The 20,349-nt window shown below is 35.5% G+C and overlaps 1 pseudogene; it reads right to left on the bottom strand.

Moving 5' to 3' along the window:
* Positions 1 to 2,016: 2,016 nt before the first annotated feature.
* LOC127849991 (uncharacterized) lies at positions 2,017 to 17,239 on the bottom strand (annotated as a pseudogene).
* Positions 17,240 to 20,349: the final 3,110 nt, after the last annotated feature.

Genomic DNA, 20,349 nt, shown 5'->3' with positions numbered 1-20,349 from the left:
AAGCCCTGTTTTCAATAAATTGTTTCTAAAAAAAGACATGTTTTTATTGTTTGTTCACTTTATCCAGTAATTATTCAACAAAAAAGAATCATGAAACTTTATTACACCTCCAACACAATTCTAGAACAAGTACATTATAGGCTGTTGTCGTGTTAAATAACACAAAACAATGATACCACTTTTGTAGTAAATATGTGTTTAAATAGTGTAACCCCATTATAATTAAGTTTTACAGGACTAATGCACATTTGGAGCAAGTAAATTCTGTAGGTATATTGTTTAAATTCAAATCATAGTATTGTTTTGCATTATTTTAATTTATCTGAACAATTTGCCAAGAAAGTGTTGCTTCTGATAAAGGTTGATTTAAAGCGGACTGCGCAAGCGCATTACTTTATACATTAGGTATATGACTTGAAAAAGGCAAAATACTGTTCCCAATTCTCCTAGTACTTATTTTAATTCAATTGTGTAGGTCAGTTAACAAACCATTAATATACAATTTTATTTCAAAAGTTTTGTCTGTCAAAACAACTTGGGATCATGAATGAGTGATTAAGTTAGTGACTTAGTCAGTCACTCAATCACTAACTCACTCACTGAGTCACTTATTCAGTCAATCAGTCGCATAGTGACGCGGATCAAGATGTTGGTATTAATTATCGGATACATTTAGCCCTTAAATAATAATGCAAGTTTGTTCGCACTTTTGTGTTGGAAAATTCTTTTCGCTTAGCTCAAGGCAATATTGATAACAACAAGTGAGTGTCTGTAATATTAATACACTGATGTGCGTATTTATTTTAATAGTTTCAGACAAAAAACCCTGGGTAGAAACAGTACTTATTATGCATGCGTAGATATTGATTATATATAACAATACATAAAGTAATTTTTTCTGGGTAGCGTTATAAGAACCAGTAGTACCAGTACTTTCAAAGAATTAACAACATTTTTACAAGATAATAAAGTCATGTTCCTGGGTAGAACCAGTACTTGACACAAAAATACATCAAAACAACAAGAACATAATCAAGTTTCCTGGGTAGGGTTATTAGAACCAATAGTACCAGTACTTTCAAAAGGTTAACAACATATTTACAAGATAAAAAAGTCGTGTTCCTGGGTAGAACCAGTACTTGACACAGAAATACATCAATACAACAAGAACATAATCAAGTTTCCTGGGAAGGGTTATTAGAACCAGTTGTACCAGTACTTTCAAAGAATTAACAACAAATGTACAACATAATAAAGTCACTTTCCTGGGTAGAACCAGTACTTGACACAGAAAAACATCCATAAAACGAGAAAATAACAAGAAAATATATACAACAGTTTCCTTGAAACAAAAACCAGTACAACATCTGACCAAGTTTGGTTAAGATCAGATGAAAACAACTGTATTTGAGAGCAGACACTTGGACGGACAGACTTTGTTTGTGGGGGTACAATTGATTATTGAACCTAGTAATATGCAGCTTCACCAAGTCTTGTTTTGAAACATTTCTCTTCCGTGTACTCTGTGCTAAAGGTACAGGTCTTGACCTTAAATCCTTCAAACTTTGCGCCATTTTGAAAGAGGTACACTGTTGACGCAGCTCTTTTGCCATCCTCATCAGTTCTGTGACATACCCTAGAAAACAGTTAAAATAGAAGCCTTATTATATAATACGTGATTGTTGTTTCAAATAAAAGTGAAACAAATATTAGTTATACTATTGTGTATTGAAAGAACCTTTTCACATACGTATTATATAACTTAAGACTTGACAAGTTTCAATCTCATGAAACAGATTTACACAAAAATGTATACAGTATTACTTTATGCAGGGGAGTAAAAAACACTGGCATAAACTTATTTTGTAAATGCTGTTTTATTTTGCTGAAATATTACGTTGAAATATATAAAATTATAACATATTTGGAACACAAACTGTTAGTTAAAGTCTTAGCCTTTTTATCGCCATGAGTATTATCTGACATCTTTGCGTCTTGTATTGCTTATTATTGCTATTACTTACCAAAGGTTTGTTTCGTCTTCACTTCCTTCACCACTGGCTCCCCTTTTCTCCCTCTTGGGTAGGACACACTAAACTGCTCCAGCCCACTTCTTGTCTTTCGCACTTCTTGTTTGTATTTTCATTGAAGTGGAGTGCACTGACTTTGGACCTAAGTTAAAATATTATGCATTATTAGTTGATAAACCTGTGGACAACAAAGTACACAAAGAAATATTACAATGCAAAATTTCTGCCTTTTCAGATGTTGTGATTTATGCCCTAAAAGTTCTCTTAGGTATGATTTGGAATGGTAGTGACCTTAATATTCACATGGGTTGAAATTCAAGATTTGTCTATGTGATATATAGGGTAAAGGCATTCAAAAGTGCACATTCATTATTCTTCGAATGGCGGGGCATGAAAAGACAAGCAGAAGATTCGACAACATAAATGTTATTACCTTGAATTCATGTAGGTATGCATGTAGTGGACCGACTTTGGAACCCAGCTGCATATCACTTTATGGAAGGCTTCTAATGACGAAGTCTGTTGAGCTGGCGACAGTTTTTTGATGTCGGTCAGCAGAAGCTTGTTCTCCACAACCTTCGCCAGTTCTGCATGAGGCTTGAACCCTGAGAATTAAATGCAATGCATTCATTAATGTAGTATAGAAAATTATATAAAAAGTCCCAACTGATTGCAGTTGTTAAATTATTACAAACATGATAAGCAGAACATTAAAAGCTCAAAAGTTGTCCCAATTAAACAAGTTTAAAGATGTGTGCGCTTAGCTTTTATTAATGGTTGAATTTAAAAAGTTTTACTGCTTTTATTTCCCATTGATTTCATTGGATGTTGAAAACAAAGAGTGAAATGATCCCTGTGGTGGCAAAATAAAGGGTCAATATATAATTAAATGCTGAACGCAACATAATTTTTAGTATGTTTTCTGGGAACAGTAAATGCAAAGGATTGTAAATTTGAGCTGGTTGAAAGCGGCTCGAACCTTACACAGTCTTGATCAATTCTGCATAAATTGACAGCAATGTCTACCTTTTACCATCCATAGGGGATCTTCAAGGTCTCCATGCTCACATCTCGGAAACTTGTCTCCATGGCCCTCATGTATGTTGGCAACATGGTTGAGCATTGACAACCATTTCTGTTTGACCAATTCGCCATCACCATTGCTACTGGCAACACACCAATACAGGTGGTTACTCACTGATCTGGACCACGCCTTTACTTTCTCACACCCCTTCTTCTTTCCTGCAGCCTCTAGCTTCTTGTATATTCCTGTTAACAGACAACAAAATCAAACACTTTGTAATTTTATGATGCATCATTATGCTATGCTAGCTCTGCCAGAAACCAAAATAGCTAATTATAATATAATTTTAAAATTTTCCAACCTAAATTATTATTACTATATGCAATTTAAGTTATTATCATTATATGCAGTTAAAGCAAGGTTTAACACTTCATTTATATAAAAAAAATACATCACACAAATAAAGAATACAAACAAGTTCAATGAACTTGGTGTGATGAATAAATAAGAATCTTCATGACACAATAAGCTCATTATTATGTCATTGAGGGAGTGCTTTTGATTCTTATTTAATACAATAGTTACACAAAATCATTTCAATGTAGTTACCTTTTGCAACATGCCAGACGTCAAACCAATGGACAATATCTGGCTGTTTTTCCCGCATGTATTTCTTCACAGAGCTGTGTCCGTCTGTCACCAGGTGAGAAATCTGGAGACTACACTCCTCTAGAAGGAAATGCAATGACCTCTGCAGTCCCTCCAGCTCCATTGCATGGGAGTTCTTCACTTCATTGCTCTGAAGAAGGTTATTATATATGTATACAAGCATTATCAACATCACCACTTTCTCAGAAAAATTGGGTGGTTTTGAGTATAAATTATTTGAGATATCACCTATCAAAATACACTTGAGTAATGACACCATTTGTTTACGAACAAATGTTTAATAAATTACATATATATCAGTGTTTTTGCCAGTGATGTTTTTTAATTGTTTCAGGCAACATTGAAGTGAAAGAAGCCTGGTAATACATCCTCATTGTGATATTTGTTTAGATCTCTGAATAAAAAAAAGATGTATAAATTATGTTTTTTTAAGCAGTGATTTTCTTGCATTAAACTGAAACTGAAAATTTAAATACATGATTTTCATACTTAGTTTTTTTTTGCCAATGGTACCTATAAATGACACTAAAACACAATGAAATGTACATAGCATATTTGTTCTTGTTTTATTCAAACTCGTGTACAATATTCAACTGACAAACCTGCACAACTTGGATGTCCAGAATCTTGCCTGATTCCAAGTCCATCATACTGTAAGTTCCATACTTAGCAGTATGTCCTGGAGAGCAGCATCTCCCATCACCTCCAAGGACAAGCGGAGACCCTTTCGCTTTAAGCCTTTCGATTAGGGCCGACTGGTGCATCCTCCAGACACTTGTTATGGCTGGTGTCAAATACAGTTTTTGCAAATTGTAAAATGTGGTTTCATAGAAACTTGGCGGTGGCACTTCCTGAGAACATTATGGCTGCTGAAAGTTCCAAATGACCTTCAGCCAGCCCACCAACTGAAGACTGGCTTCTCCATGACTCGGTCTCATGGCAGTGAGAACAAGTCTTTGTGGCTACAAGCAGGCAACCTTTCACCTTTTTATGCACCGATACTGACTGGTTGCATGTTGCACACTTACTCAATAGCAAGTCCAAACATGACTCGGACACGATAAACTTTCTTTCTGCCACCTGAGCCTCGCTACTCTCCCACTCCAACTCCTCAGGCTCTTCTTCACTTTCTACATCGTCTGACTGCTCCCATGTCTCGTCATCCTCCCGCATGTTATCACTGATGCTTGACGTAAAGCTGTCTTCACATATAGCTGTTGCGTGGGGAATTCTAAGTACAGTTCTCACATCTTGGTCCCAGTCTGTCTGTGTACTGCATGAGACCTGCTGTACTACTTCTTTAGCAGCATTCCACTAAAAAAACATAAGAAATTGAATTTTAATTGATTGTTTGCGATTTTCTTTCTAATGTTCAATTACATGGTTTAAAAATAAAATAATCAATCCTACCAGGATGGAACCTTGAAAATGTTTTTTTGTGCAATCTGACTAGTGCAAAAATATGCAAATCATTTTATTTATTTAGCTTCATTGCATCAATCGCTTATTTATCCTTCTGGGAAGAACCAGTAATTATTTGGTGCTTTAAGATTGAGGTCTTCACAGCACTCACTGGGAGGGGTTTAGCCAATGATCAATATGCCACCCTACTTATTTTTTCTAGGTGACTAATCAGTTTCAATATCAGAATGAAAAAAATACACTGTAATTTTGTTGAGTTACATGTAACGCAATTATACTGTTACAACTCACCAAAGCTGGTGTCTGGCATTGAACATGGTATGCGCCTTGATGCACTAGAAGGGGCTGTGTGTGGCTGGCAATTGTGGCTAGAGTGTTCAAGTCTGCAACACTTTCAGTTGTAATTATTGGTGTTGCCGTAAATGGTGCATCAAAGTCTGTAGAGGGCTCGACTAATGTGGTCACCGTGTGTGTAGTCTTCTTGGCCTCATGTAGGACCTTAAATTACAACATATTTACTTATGGTAAACTGGTAAATTAAATGTTATGCCACTGAAAATTATAATGAAAAGCTGTACCTAAAAACTGCAATAAGAACAAGACTATTGCCAAGCAATACATGTCCCCTACCGGCTACGCCATTGTCAGAATTATTTTTGTGGTTGCCATAGCGAACATAATTTTTTACGTAGGAACAAAATGTAATAACGTGCATAACATCCATATTGCCATCTATCCATGTTTCAAGTTTCATGAACAAATATAAAGAACTTTAAAAATTATCGCAGGATCCAGAAAAGTGTGACGGACTGACTGACTGACAGACACACAGAGCGCAAACCATAAGTCCTCTCCGGTGAAACCAGTAGGGGACAAAAACAAGAGTACATTGGTTAGAAAAACTGCAAACTGAACAAAGTCTTGTACACAGAAAAAAATCAGCTGTCTAGCATACTCATTGTTGACAAATATTATAGGTCATAAACAAGCTACATGTGAGAGCTTGGCATGCAGATACCATTATTATGAATGTTAATCATAATTTTCCATCATCAAAGCCATTTTATTTGGAATTGTGCAATACTTATAGGCACTTTAATATCTTTACAAAATTATAATGGTATAGGATTAAATACTAAGAGTTTTTATCAGGGTTTTCATTATGATTCTTTGTAGCAGGCTTTTGAGTTATTTGAGGAGGCCAACCTGCTAGGGGGCTCCGGGCATGCCCCCCGGAAATTTTTTGTAATAAAGGTGCCAAATCGTGGCTTCTGAGCGATTTTGGGCACATACTTTACATGATTTTCCTCAGTTAAAATAGAGGATATTAATGTGAATTATTAAGTCCTCAGGTTACATCAACTCTCAGGGGTGTCAATTGTCCCAAATTTGAAATCCTGAAAATAAAATCTGGGTGCCGATAGGGCCCATGGTAGGTTCAAGGCACACCCTGGACAGGGGTCCATGGGGCCAGAGGCCCCCGGAAGCACCTGCAATGTAGCTTATTTGAAACAAAGAAATTGCTTCTCCTGAGCTTTAAGACACCTGTATTTTTAAGAGATTCAAAACAGAAAAAATACTTTGGCAAGCAAATACCACAATCTATTTCTCTAAATTGTCATGTAGATGCATGGGTCTGAGGTGGAATGTCCCCGTCGGGTGCGAAGGGCCCGGGCCCTAGCTTAATGTTTAATTTCTGTGCAGTACATAACATGTATTCTTTACAGTATTAATGAAAATCAGTTAAACAAACACTGGAAATTTTAACATTTTAATAAGTTGTAACTTCCAATAATGACAATGACATTTCAAAATATATAACTAAACCAATTTAAATGACTAGTCCACAAGTAGTTATTGCAAATGAGAAGAAGCAGTACAAACTGTAAACATCTTTATCACCTGTCAAACCAGGGGTGGCGAAATCAAATGTCCGAGTTGCCCGAGTCGTACATTTGCTTGTCTGGGCAACTGATTTTATTCAATTAAGTTGTCTGTGGACAACCAGTCGGGTTGAGAAATACAAAAAATAGATTGTATTAAAGCCGTTATTAAGTTTTACAAAACCGGATGTTGACACCCGATAACATTGTCAGTGCTATTTGCGGAGCAATCAAGCTAAAATATGGGCACTCTCCTGCGCAATGGTTTCGCTTATTCTATAAGCATGATAAGAGACCAGGAGGCTAGCATGCTGCATTTTCAACATTCGGCCCGTCTGTTTAATAGGCAGTGAACAGACTGGTTTGCTCGTTCATTCCGTACCTAAATGTTGAACGTTCGTCTTAAATTTTAAAATGCATTATTTATACCAAAGGGGAGGTATAAAACCCGGAAATGTCCGGAAAAACCCAGAGTGTGTCACATCGCTCCTACCTAACTAATTTTCTAGACTCACAAACGTCGGGACGTTGGGACGTGAAAAGCCGATAGCCGAGACGGATTACGTACAGTTCCATTGATTGGGTGAAGTATTCCGTTTGAATCAACTACAATTTATATTAAAGTTGAACAAACACGGTAAAATAGTCATTATGTATAAAAAACATATATTTAATGTATAATTTGAACATTACATTTCCCGGCTTATTTCATCTGCAAAAATGAAAATTATATATTAAAATACTGTTTTAAAACACCGCTGTGCTTTTAACCGAGTTGAATGGTAGAACTCACTACATACAATTACGACTGACTTATAACATCATGACGTATTTTCAGGTGAGCTTATGAAGCAATATTATACATTTAAAGCAAAATCACACTACTTCCTGAAGTACAACTTACTCGCGTGTGCTTGATTGGTTTTCCAATTTTATAATTCAAACCCGAAACTAAAAAAGACAGGAAGAAAATTAATTGAAATTCAACTGACACGGATGTAAAGACCGGAATATTATGTTGAGATAAAACACCAAATAACACGTAAACAGGAAAAAATAGTTTTCCCAGACAAAGAGGAAAACTTGAACAATTGATCATATGATACGACACAATTGGACAGGAAGACAATTCATTCAAATCCAACTGACATGGATGTAAAGACCGGAAGATTATGTTGAGATGATCATATGATACGACACAATTGGACGCGTTTGGCCAATCCGAAAGCAATGGCGTAAATATTGAGCGAAGATATTTGGTAAACAAAATAATTATGTCAGCAATATATTTCGGCGTTTTACTAACAATATCCCGCTTATAAATCCGGTTGTGTACGCAAATATAAACACGTGTAATGTTTCAAGACACTTCATTTTTATACTTTGTTAATCAGTGCTTGCTAGTCTTCCTAATGCTTCATTTCTTATCAATGGCGTTGATACCATTTTAAAAATGCTGTAGTACGTGTTAACCATGTAACAAACAACCCAAAACGTTATAACATAATACTACTTTTCTGAATGGTTTGATATAATGCAACCTTTGTGTCATAAACGCCTCATGATATTGTGAATAACCAGGATGACTGACCAAAAAGGTCAAAACACAAAATGCATTTGCAAAATGTGAACTCCGTTTGCCTGATGACAGGTTATCAACAACTATGCGGGTTTTGCAAGTCTATTATTTTAATAAAATACTTTTAAATACTGTTGCTCACAAAGATACAGGGCAGCGTATACAAACAAGTCGTATTTAAAGACGAATGTGCTGTTCATGTATAACTTGGTTTGAATAAAAATAAGATAATAAAAATGTCAAAACAAAAGCTAAATGGAAGAAGTTCAGGATTTATTTCGTTATTTCATTTAAAAACTTGTACTTTCGTAGTAATGGCAGTCAACATAGTTTTGAAATTAACCTGGAGATATGGTATGTGTTTGTCTTGTGTTAAACTTATTTTATTTACAACTTATTTTATTTGTTGTTTTTAAACGTGTATTCAAAAACAAACCATGCAAAATACGAAATTTGATATTGATCAAGTGTTACATTAATAGTTGTAATTGTATAGGTTAGTAACATTTAAATGATGTGTCAATATAATATTCATGTTATTATCAAAATATGCTATGACGTAACGTCAAAAAGTCCGTCCATCCAGAAAATTGCGCATGTGATGTACATGTTTTCTTAATAAATTTTTTTTAAATGCGCATTTCACAATATATAATACAAAAAAACCCAGATATACCGACATTTAAGGAAAACCTATGCTTAAGTTATTATAAAAGCTATATTACATACATGCCATATTTTTTCAGACCAATTCCGGGACATTGAGTTAAATTGTCCGGGACTTTTGCCGATTTTCCGGGACATGTATGATATGTAGCGATATTTATAGACATATGCATTTTGGTACGGTTTTTTTTGTTTCGCATCGTTCATTGCAAAAGTTCTATCCGGAATACACTTGATCTATTAACGTCAAATTCAACATTACTACTTCCGTAATTAGATACAAGCCACGTGTTTTCAGTGTAAGCGTTCTAAACATAGATGGTGACGTCACTGCGTTATTGTTATTAAGACCGGTGTGTAACGCGTAGTTGTTGATACGCCTTTATTCATTTATAACATTTATATAATAAAAAATACAACAATACAGTACCGTTAGATCGTCAACTCAAATCAATTCACAATACATACAACCAATCACAATAACATTTTTATATGCTTACTTTTTTACTCAACTTCTTTGTCGGTTAAACGTGCGAACATAAACTGCTTTTAATTTTTTACTCTGCGATGTTGGACTTCAGATGTGTGAACAACTATCATTTGCCCTTACGCAGTGGGAAATAATGACGTAGTAGATTAAAGTCAATTAACAACCACATTAAACAATGCCGCCTTTTCGGTTTGACCGCGAGCGTGAGACAATCGATTTGATAACAGGACCCCTGTTAATTGATCGATTTTGACACGTAGCGTAGTCTGCCTATTCGGGTAGGCATTGTCATGGAGACGCTGCAGATATACACAGATTTGAGGTGCAGTTAAGCCTAAGATAAGGTACATGTATATATGTTTTTTGTAAATTCCGGGACATTTGACAGATTTCCGGGACAGCGGGACAAGTTCTTCATTTCCGGGACTGTCCCGGACATTCCGGGACGTATGGCATGTATGTATATTATTTTTTCCATATTAGTTATAATGGTATCCTAGTAGAGAGGTTTTCTAAGGTTTGTAAAACATGCAACAATAATGTTTTACAATATCAAATTAGCACTCTTGCAACATGTTAGCGTCCAAAGTTGGTAAAGTTTTATGATTTCTAATGCCTAATTATGTTTTGCGTAAAATTCGGAAAAGATAAAAGTAATTATAAAAGCAATATTTTCTACCGACTTGAATTAAAATAATATCGTTGTGAAGGAAAATTTATGACGTTCCTAAAATATGCAAAAGAATTTTTTCAATATCAGATGAGCGCTGTAGGTTGGTATAAGTTGTTTGATTTCCCTACCAAGTTATGACATTTTCTGTTTTAAAGGTACAGTTTTAAAGCGTAAAATTGTTTCCGGTAACCCGACCCTACGTTTTTTTTCCTTGCCGACCCTAAAATTTAGTTTGGAGTATTTAAAGTCGATTTTCGTGCAAAACGTTTTTCTTTCGACATTATCACTTTACATGCATATATTAGGGATATAAGACATCCGGATAAAAACCCTCCCGTCAATTTCATAGGGGCGGACATAAGCTCTCCCGGCTTTTATTCGGAAATTTAAATATCGCTTACCGTTAAACTGAAATAATGACCCTTGGATTATTTTTTCAATATACTTAGTATAAGAATAATTTCTTGTGAACGCATCTCCTTTTATAATTTCAATGGATTTTCATTTATACTCATGAACAGTCTTCAGGGCGACATGCAGATGTACGTTAATGCCGGAAGTTATATATTGCTTATTATTTAGAAAGTTCTGGCCCTTGTAATTTTTGCCTCTATTGACCTCAATTGTACAGGAATCTGTCGGACTCTACCTAATTCCCCCATACAGAGGCTATATACTTATATGTAAAGCTAATTCATGCTAACAATTCACTGTCTCAGTAAAACGGCTATTACCGTCAAAAACAGAATGTATATTAAAAATAAAGTTTTTATTTAGGAATGCATGTATGTTTCCTAATTAATAAAGAACACAATAATTTATATGTTGAATACGGTTGAGAATGTAATTTTGATCGAGGCAATTTAAAAACCCGCTTGTAAGTGATAATGTTATTCTATTATATCATAAAATATCCCTGTAAATGTTTGGCAAATATGATGATCTTCTAAACACATCTAGAATATCAGAACAATACTACGGAATTTAAAAAAAAAACATGTTATTTTTTTAAAGATCGATTGTGTATATTTGTAAATACTTATATTGAACTATATACAGTTTAATCCGTATCAACTCGCCATTTCACTTAAGTTTCTGTTTCTGGAATTATTTTCATTTGCATTATTTAGTCGTGCAAAGTACGGTGTGTCATACTAGCAATAATGAGATTTGAGCTATGAATACACTGTATCAAAATTGAATACACAAGATCCTTATTAGTAAATTCATTGTGAATTGGTCAACACTGGCCTAGCTGCTGATAGGATCTTCTCCAGAAATGAGATGCACGGTAGATTCGCTGCAGCCAAAACACAACTCATAGTGACACATATTTGTTCTTGAAAAAAATAAACACCATAGAAACGTCATTATAACCATCATGTTTCTTGATATTACTTGTTTTATCGCCCGTAATGAAGGAGGACGAGATTATTAATAGCACTATCCGGATTCCGTACTTTGATAATACTTGTTAAGATTTTCAAATACATTTTTAGAGTCCCCCAAACCGAAATTTTCATAAAGCACCACACTCGTGTCACTTATATTCAACGTTCTGAATGCCCAAATAACGATCGTTTGGTCACGCTTTGGTCAAGATTTGTGCCCGCCTCTGCCCCTCCCCTGTGATAACCCCACCAATTTCATGTAAAACTAAAGCGGTGGTATGCATGCGCGATAAGGATCTTCATCCTGCTTTGTCCCCACGACATAAAATGTCACATTTTCACGAGACTGAAACTTATTTTTCTCAATTTCTCTTGTATATACGGAAAAAGGATATATTATAATTTTATTCACATCAAATCCTGTTCATTGTACATTAAACCATCATTACAGGTTGTTGTGTTCGTTATCGGTTCAAACGACATCGGCACAAAGACCCCGGTAATTGGGCAATGTTTTACACGTGTTGTGCATGACGTAAATTACATTAGCTGAGGTTTCTTTAATCTTAATTGCTGTTTTCCACATGTAACATTTAAGGGACTTGTGATATCGTCGAAGACATATAAACTTACTTATTTTCATTTTTACTATCGGTTACAAGTACCATCTTGGAAGTATAGTTGACTCAATAAATAATACAACTCCAAACAGAGGTGGCGCTAGAAATAACCGAACGTGATATGAAGCTCCGTGTTTTCATCAATAATAACGAAAAGAGTGGCATACAAGTAATTATGCAAATATAATTAGATAACGCGTCTGTCAGGATTGTACAAAATATCGTCATTCTATCATAATGTACGATTATTTTGGAAACACACACAATAGGGTTTTGAAAATTCTAATAAGATACATCGCTTCATATTACGTTAAGCGAATTATGCTGATGAATGTACGCTGTTTAATAATTGTGCATTATGGATTAACTAACAGATTCGAGTCCAATATCAATTATAAATAACGTTAATATCAAGTTGCATCTGCGGGAAGTTATTGTATCGTCAAAACAAGGCCGGTCATTTTAGGCATGTGGCAAATTGCAATTTAATTAGACACACGACAAAAAAACACCACACACACTGGGGTCAGCGCATTAACATGGCCAATGCAAAGCAATGCATTGCCTAAGGTTTAGACACGGTTTAAGGGCGCCGAAACATTACACTTTGCCAAAAGAAAAAAAAACATTCAACAGCAAAACACTTATTAACCTAATTGCATGACAATTTTAATCAAACTACAATAAAAGAGAATACGCTTAATTTGATTAAACTATTCAACTACACAATGGTTGTATGTTCACCAGAGCAACATAACTGTAACTTTCTAAGGCACAATGAAATCAAACAAAACAACGTCGCATGTTTTTAATAAAATAATAAGTTAACTCCAGAAATATGATCATGAGGGAAAATAGTCAAACCACCCGCTGTCATTTCCTTATTGCTCTCACGACAACAAAAGCCATCATATATACTATTTACCCTCAATATAATATATAAATCAAAATCATTCGTAGGCACTTATCAGGATCCTCTTTACAAAGGTACCATTATAATTAATATCGAATTAATAAAACTGTTTCCTCTAAACCACTTTTACCTTTTCCGGGTTTTCCATTAGGCATTTTTTGTGTGCGAAAAAAACCCTAAAAGTAGACCGACTTTGACCGCGATTTACAGACCGACCCCGACCCTGCCATACAATATGTTTACATCGTTAGAAGCTTTGGAGGCTCTTCTTTCCAACGGTACCATTATAATTCATATCGGACGAATAATAATGCATTTATAACCATTTTTACCTTTTCCGGGTTTTACCTAAAAGACTTCCGGGTTTTCCGGACATTTCCGGGTTTATACCTTCCCATACCAAATGTTGGCTTAATTTTAGCATCATTTTTTTCTCATGTTATTTCATACAAATTCGAGCATTGCCGGATAGTTACATTGCATATGGAAATGGCTGTCATAAAAATTCAGAAGTGTTTGTCGGATTACACATTTACTTATGCTCATTTGAGAATAAAACAAAACGTTTACAGTTGTGTGTAATTAATTTAACGAGTCTTTGTTAAAACGCTCAACGTGATGCAAAAATGTTTTGACAATATTACGCATGAAATGCACAATTTCCACGAGGATAACACCGTTGCCATCATCAGTTTTTTTTAAACTGGCCACTATTTTATCTGATTAGAATGGTACATGTGTAGGTATAACAATAAATGCGTTTATAATTTATATAAATATTAAGTTTAACGGACAAGTGTAGTTCAGTAACGGACAAATTAAATTTCCTAAATTGTTGTCCGTGGACAACTATAGTTTTTTTTGAGATTTCGCCACTCTTGCAAACAATAACATTCAATATAATTAACCTCTACTTAACACGATCCCATTTTACCAAGAGTATGTGACTAGCAATTCAAATAATATTACCAAATGAGTAAGTTACCTTAAGAAAAATAAAGTCTGATAAACATCACAATAATTAAAACAATATTACTGAAGCATTTTATGAGCAAATACCTGAACATTTATAAGTAATACTGTGTTAAGAGTACACAATAAAACAGTACAATTACAGTGTTAACTCTTAGCACATGAACTCATTAAAACAGTTGCAAAAATTGACCTGTCAGACTGACAAAGAACAATCTCAATATTATGAACCTCCACTTAACACAATAACATTTTAACAAGAGTTTATGTCTAGCACTTCAAATGAAATTACCAAACGAGTATATTACTTCATAAATTACAGTCTGATATAAGATGAGTATATGTCTGGCACTTTAAGTGACATTAACAAATGGGTACATGAACATGACTTAATTAATAATTGCCACAACAATCATCATCTTATAATTCACTATCTGATTCAGATAGCGAATTATCGGATGATGATTGTTGTGGCAACTAGACTAGATAATTCACTATCTGATGATTGTTGTGGCAACTGGACTAGTTGCCACAACAATCATCATCCGATAATTCACTATCTGATTCTGGATCATATTCCTTTGATTCCAGGTTAAGAATCAGGAGAGTTTGGGGCTCGAGAGCATTTATCCTAATGAAAGACTCACCCTCCTGTAAAATGTGGTAACAAATAAATCCACTTACCGCTCGGAGGATCAAAATTCCGCGGAGAAACATAACATCAACGAAATCTGTCGAAAATCGAACAAAAAACGAAATGTAAGTGTAGCAGGAAAGTGCATTTATCCGGAGGTGCCGGTAAATGATAAACGTTAACAAAACTGGAACAAGATAACTTCAACAGCGAACTATCGTTCTTACTCGAAACACAAACGAAAAAGTCGTTTTTTGTGTTTTTTTTTGACATATCCAATTGTTGACTTTGTCACAGTTTGTGACCTTGAATCAAAGTCGTACAGTCTCGTTACCCGCTCCGCGATTGGACAATTATATCGATATGACCAATGAGAAAGCAGTTAACATATATCGGTTAAGGTTGTTTACTTCTGTTTCAGACAGTTAGTATATTAACGAATACTAAATATCTCGTCATCGTCGTGAAAATTTGCCGATGTTTTTTTTTTTTTTTAGTTTTCTTTCCCAATTTGAGCCGGCCTGAATAACATTTGAGGCGGTCAAATCGGCCGCCGGCCGCCTCCTAATGAAAACCCTGTTTTATATATACAATTTTCCTTTGATCGCTTATTTACCCATTTATGCCTAGCGTCTTGAAAAAAGACCTTGGCAAACAGCATACATGCCATACGTCCCGGATTGTCCGGGACAGTCCCGGAAATGAAGAACTTGTCCCGCTGTCCCGGAAATCTGTCAAATGTCCCGGACTTTACAAAATCCATGCATACATGTACCTTATCTTAGGCTTAACTGCACCTCGAATCTGTGTATATCTGCAGCGTCTCCATGACAATGCCTACCCGAATAGGCAGACTACACTACGTGTCAAAATCGATCAATTAACAGGGGTCCTGTTATCATATCAATTGTCTCACGTTCGCGATCAAACCTAAAAGGCGGCATTGTTTAATGTGGTTGTTAATTGACTTTAATCTAGTACGTCATTATTTCCCGCTGCGTAAGGGCAAAGGATAGTTGTTCACACATCTGAAGTCCAACATCACTGAGTAAAAAAATTAAAAGCAGTTTATGTTCGCACGATTAACCAACAAAGAAGTTGAGTAAAAAAGTAAGCATATAAAAACGTCATCCTCACTAGGTTTATTATTGTCTTGTTCTAAACCCCCAGTAAACATAACGTTAAAAATAATAATGGCTTGTTGTATTTGTTTTATTGTGATTGGTTGTATGTATTTTGAATTGATTTTAGTTGACGATCTAACGTTACTGTATTGTTGTATTTTTTATTATATAAATGTTATAAATGAATAAAGGCGTATCAACAACTACGCGTTACACACCGGTCTTAATAACAATAACGCAGTGACGTCACCATCTATGTTTAGAACGCTTACACTGAAAGCACATGGCTTGTATCTAGTAACGGAAGTAGTAATGTTTAATTTGACGTTAATAGATCAAGTGTATTTCGGATAGGCTTTCGAACTTTTGCAATTAACGATGCGAAACAAAAAAAACGTACCAAAAATGCATATGTCTATAAATATCGCTACATTTTATACATGTCCCGGAAAATCGGCCAAAGTCCCGGACAATTTAACTCAATGTCCCGGAATTGGTCTGAAAAATTATGGCATGTATGCAAACAGCGTAGACCCAGATGAGACGCCGCATGATGCGCTGTTTGCTTAAAGAAATTTTTGTAAGAAATATTCTAAATATTGAAATAAATATACGCTAGACATCACTAATTTTGGAAATAAATTGTTCCAATTTAGAAGGACGGGAGAGTCCACTAGGCATAAATGGATTAAACTTGTAGGAACAAAAATTGAATTGGTTACCCGTTTGAATGCTGTTACACCTAATTGCACAGACATTTATTCGTTTAGAAGTCTTCACATGGAAATAAAACTTACGTGTATTTTTCGCCGTTTTTCTAGCAGACTTTCCGACGAGTGTCTTCTTTTTATCTGTTCTGCTCTGTTGCTGACTGCAGACAGTGCAGAGCAAAAGATGGTTGGCACGGCGTCTTGTTTCAGTATTCTGCGAAACTGCGAATTGCATCCAATGTTCTCTAAAAATGCTAGACTATGCACGAATTGGTCTTCTTCAAAGTGCAACGAGCACACTCGGCTGTTTTTATTTGGTGAATACAGTTTGTGTTTTGAAACATGGCTAACACGACCGATTTTAGTGCACCAAATCTTCTTCAGATTTTTGTCACTCGGAAACCTGTAAAAATTCACCTTATCTTTTCCAGAACGTGAATTACAGCCAACGGCCACACAGATGACCATTTTCCCTATCACTGTGCTTAACCAGCGAAAACAATTTCACGTAAATATAAATAAAAACGGAAAAAAAAACCCCCGAAATCTGCTGTTGTTTATCTTCTAAAATGGCCGACGCGAAAATGCTTGTACATCTCTGACGTCACAAACAGGGGAGATAAGCGAATCGACGCTTTGCGCGTTACGATCATAAAAAGTCAACAAAATGATCTTTTTAGGTTAAACTCAACACTTAAACGTTATTTACCCGATAATTTAATCATATTTCAATGTAAATAGCGTAAAAAATATTGACTTAGGATTTTCTTTAAAATTGACCTTTAATAACAATCCATATGGCCCATAAACCAATCAACTGCACTACTCTTTATAACAATGCATATGGCCCATAAACCAATCAACTGCACTACTCTTTATAACAATCCAAAGGGCCCTTAAACCAATCAACTACACTACTCTTTAGAACAATCCATATGGCCCTTAATTCAATCACATGCACTACTCTTTATAACAATCAATTGAGCCCTTGAATCAATCACCTGCACTACTCTTTATAACAATCCATATAGCCCTTAAACCAATCACCTTCACTACTCTTTATAACAATCCATAGGGCCCTTAAACCAATCACATGCACTACACTTTATAACAATCCATAGGGCCATAAAACCAATCACATGCACGTCTCTTTATAAAAACCCATAGGGCTCTTAAACCAATCACATGCACTACTCTTTATAAAAATCCATAGGTCCCTTAAACCAATCACATACAATACTCTTTATAACAAAGCATAGCGCAATTAAACCAATCACATACAATACTCTTTATAAAAATCCATAGGGCAATCAAACCAGTCACATACACTACTCTTTATAACACCCCATAGGGCCCTTAAACCAATCACATGCACTACTCTTTATAACAACCCATAGGGCCCTTAAACCAATCACATGCACTACTCTTTATAACAATCCATAGGGTCATTAAACCAATCACATGCACTACTCTTAATAACAATCCATAGGGCCATTAAACCAATCACATGCACTACACTTTATAACATTCCATAGAGCCCTTAAACCAATCACATGCACTAATCTTTATAACAATCCATAGGGCCCTTAAACCAATCACCTGCACTACTCTTTATAACAATCCATAGGGCCCTTAAACCAATCACCTGCGCTACTCTTTATTACAATCCATAGGGCCCTTAAACTAATCACATGCACTACACTTTATAACATTCCATAGGGCCCTTAAACCAATCACATGCACTACTCTTTATAACAATCAATTGAGCCCTTGAACCAATCACCTTCACTACTCTTTATAACAATCCATATGGCCCTTAAACCAATCAACTGCACTACTCTTTATAACAATCCATAGGGCTCTTAAACCAATCATCTTCACTACTCTTTGTAACAATCCATAGGGCTCTAAAACTGATCACCTGCACTACTCTTTATAACAATCCATATGGCCCTTAAACCAATCACCTTCACTACTCTTTATAACAATCCATAGGGCCCTTAAACCAATCACATGCACTACACTTTATAACAATCCATAGGGCCATTAAACCAATCACATGCACGTCTCTTTATAAAAACCCATAGGGCTCTTAAACCAATAACATGCACTACTCTTTATAACAATCCATAGGTCCCTTAAACCAATCACATACAATACTCTTTATAACAAATCATAGGGCAATTAAAGCAGTCACATACACTACTCTTTATAACACCCCATAGGGCCCTTAAACCAATCACATGCGCTACTCTTTATAACAATCCATAGGGCCCTTAAACCAATCACATGCACTACTCTTTATAACAATCCATAGGGCCCTTAAACCAATCACATGCACTACTCTTTATAACAATCCATAGGGCCCTTAAACCAACCACATGCACTACACTTAATAACAATCCATAGGGCCCTTAAACCAATCAACTGCACTACTCTTTGTAACAATCCATAGGGCCTTTAAACCAATCAACTGCACTACTCTTTGTAACAATCAATAGGGCTCTTAAACCAATCACCTGCACTACTCTTTATAACAATCAATTGAGCCCTTGAACGAATCACCTGCACTTCTCTTTATAACAATCCCTATGGCTCTAAAACCAATCACCTTCACTATTCTTAATAACAATCCATAGGGCCCTTAAACCAATCAACTGCACTACTCTTTGTTACAATCCATAGGGCCCTTAAACCAATTACCTTCACTACTCTTTATAACAATCTATAGGGCCCTTAAACCAATCACCTGCACTACTCTTTATAACAATCCATAGGGCCCTTAAACCAATCACATCTACTATTCTTAATAACAATCCATAGGGCCCTTAAACCAATCAACTGCACTCTCTTTGTAACAATCCATAGCAGGGGACAAAAATACCACTCGTCCGCTCGTATTGACAAGTAAAATCTTGAAAGGACGAGTGAATTTCCCTAAAGCTCTCGTCCTACAGGACGAGTGAAAAAAGCTGATGTTAAAATATGTATTTTCTGACGAGTAAGACTTGTTTTCATTAAATAAAATCATTTTCTTAAATCATATCTATTCCGAAAGTAGATCGCGAATGAACCGGAAATTGTTATTGTAAATTTCATACAGCAGGTGCACGTTGTTATGCGAGACTGTGTCCCCAGTAGATATTGGCTTTTTGGTGTAAACTTTGCGCGTCCATGGTGACAGGGAACCAACCTATGCATTCACTGTAAGTATTGATTTTTAAAGAATTATTTAAACGCGAAGTACGGTTTCAAACCAGTCTGAATTTTGTCAGAAAAATGACTGACATACAAGCGTTCTTTAAAGTTGGCGGTAGCGATATTCAAACGTCCGAAACGGAAAGCACGCAAGTATTTATTGTGTGTTCCTCATAAATAAAGTAATTTATTTCACTGCTTAACATTTATTTTGTGATCAGCTGGCATGAACAACTGAGTAAGCAGCAATTTAGCAGTGATACAAGAAACTTTATTAGTCATCAGCCCTTTGCAATCTTTATTTCACCCATATTTTAAGGACAAGTGCATGTGCTTGCAGGACGAGTGAAA

The sequence above is a fragment of the Dreissena polymorpha genome, chromosome 11 (genome assembly GCF_020536995.1).
Source record: "Dreissena polymorpha isolate Duluth1 chromosome 11, UMN_Dpol_1.0, whole genome shotgun sequence".
NCBI classification, from domain to species: Eukaryota; Metazoa; Mollusca; class Bivalvia; order Myida; family Dreissenidae; genus Dreissena; species Dreissena polymorpha.
The sequence above is the reverse complement of the archived record's forward strand: the minus strand, read 5'-3'. Positions and strand labels throughout refer to the sequence as shown.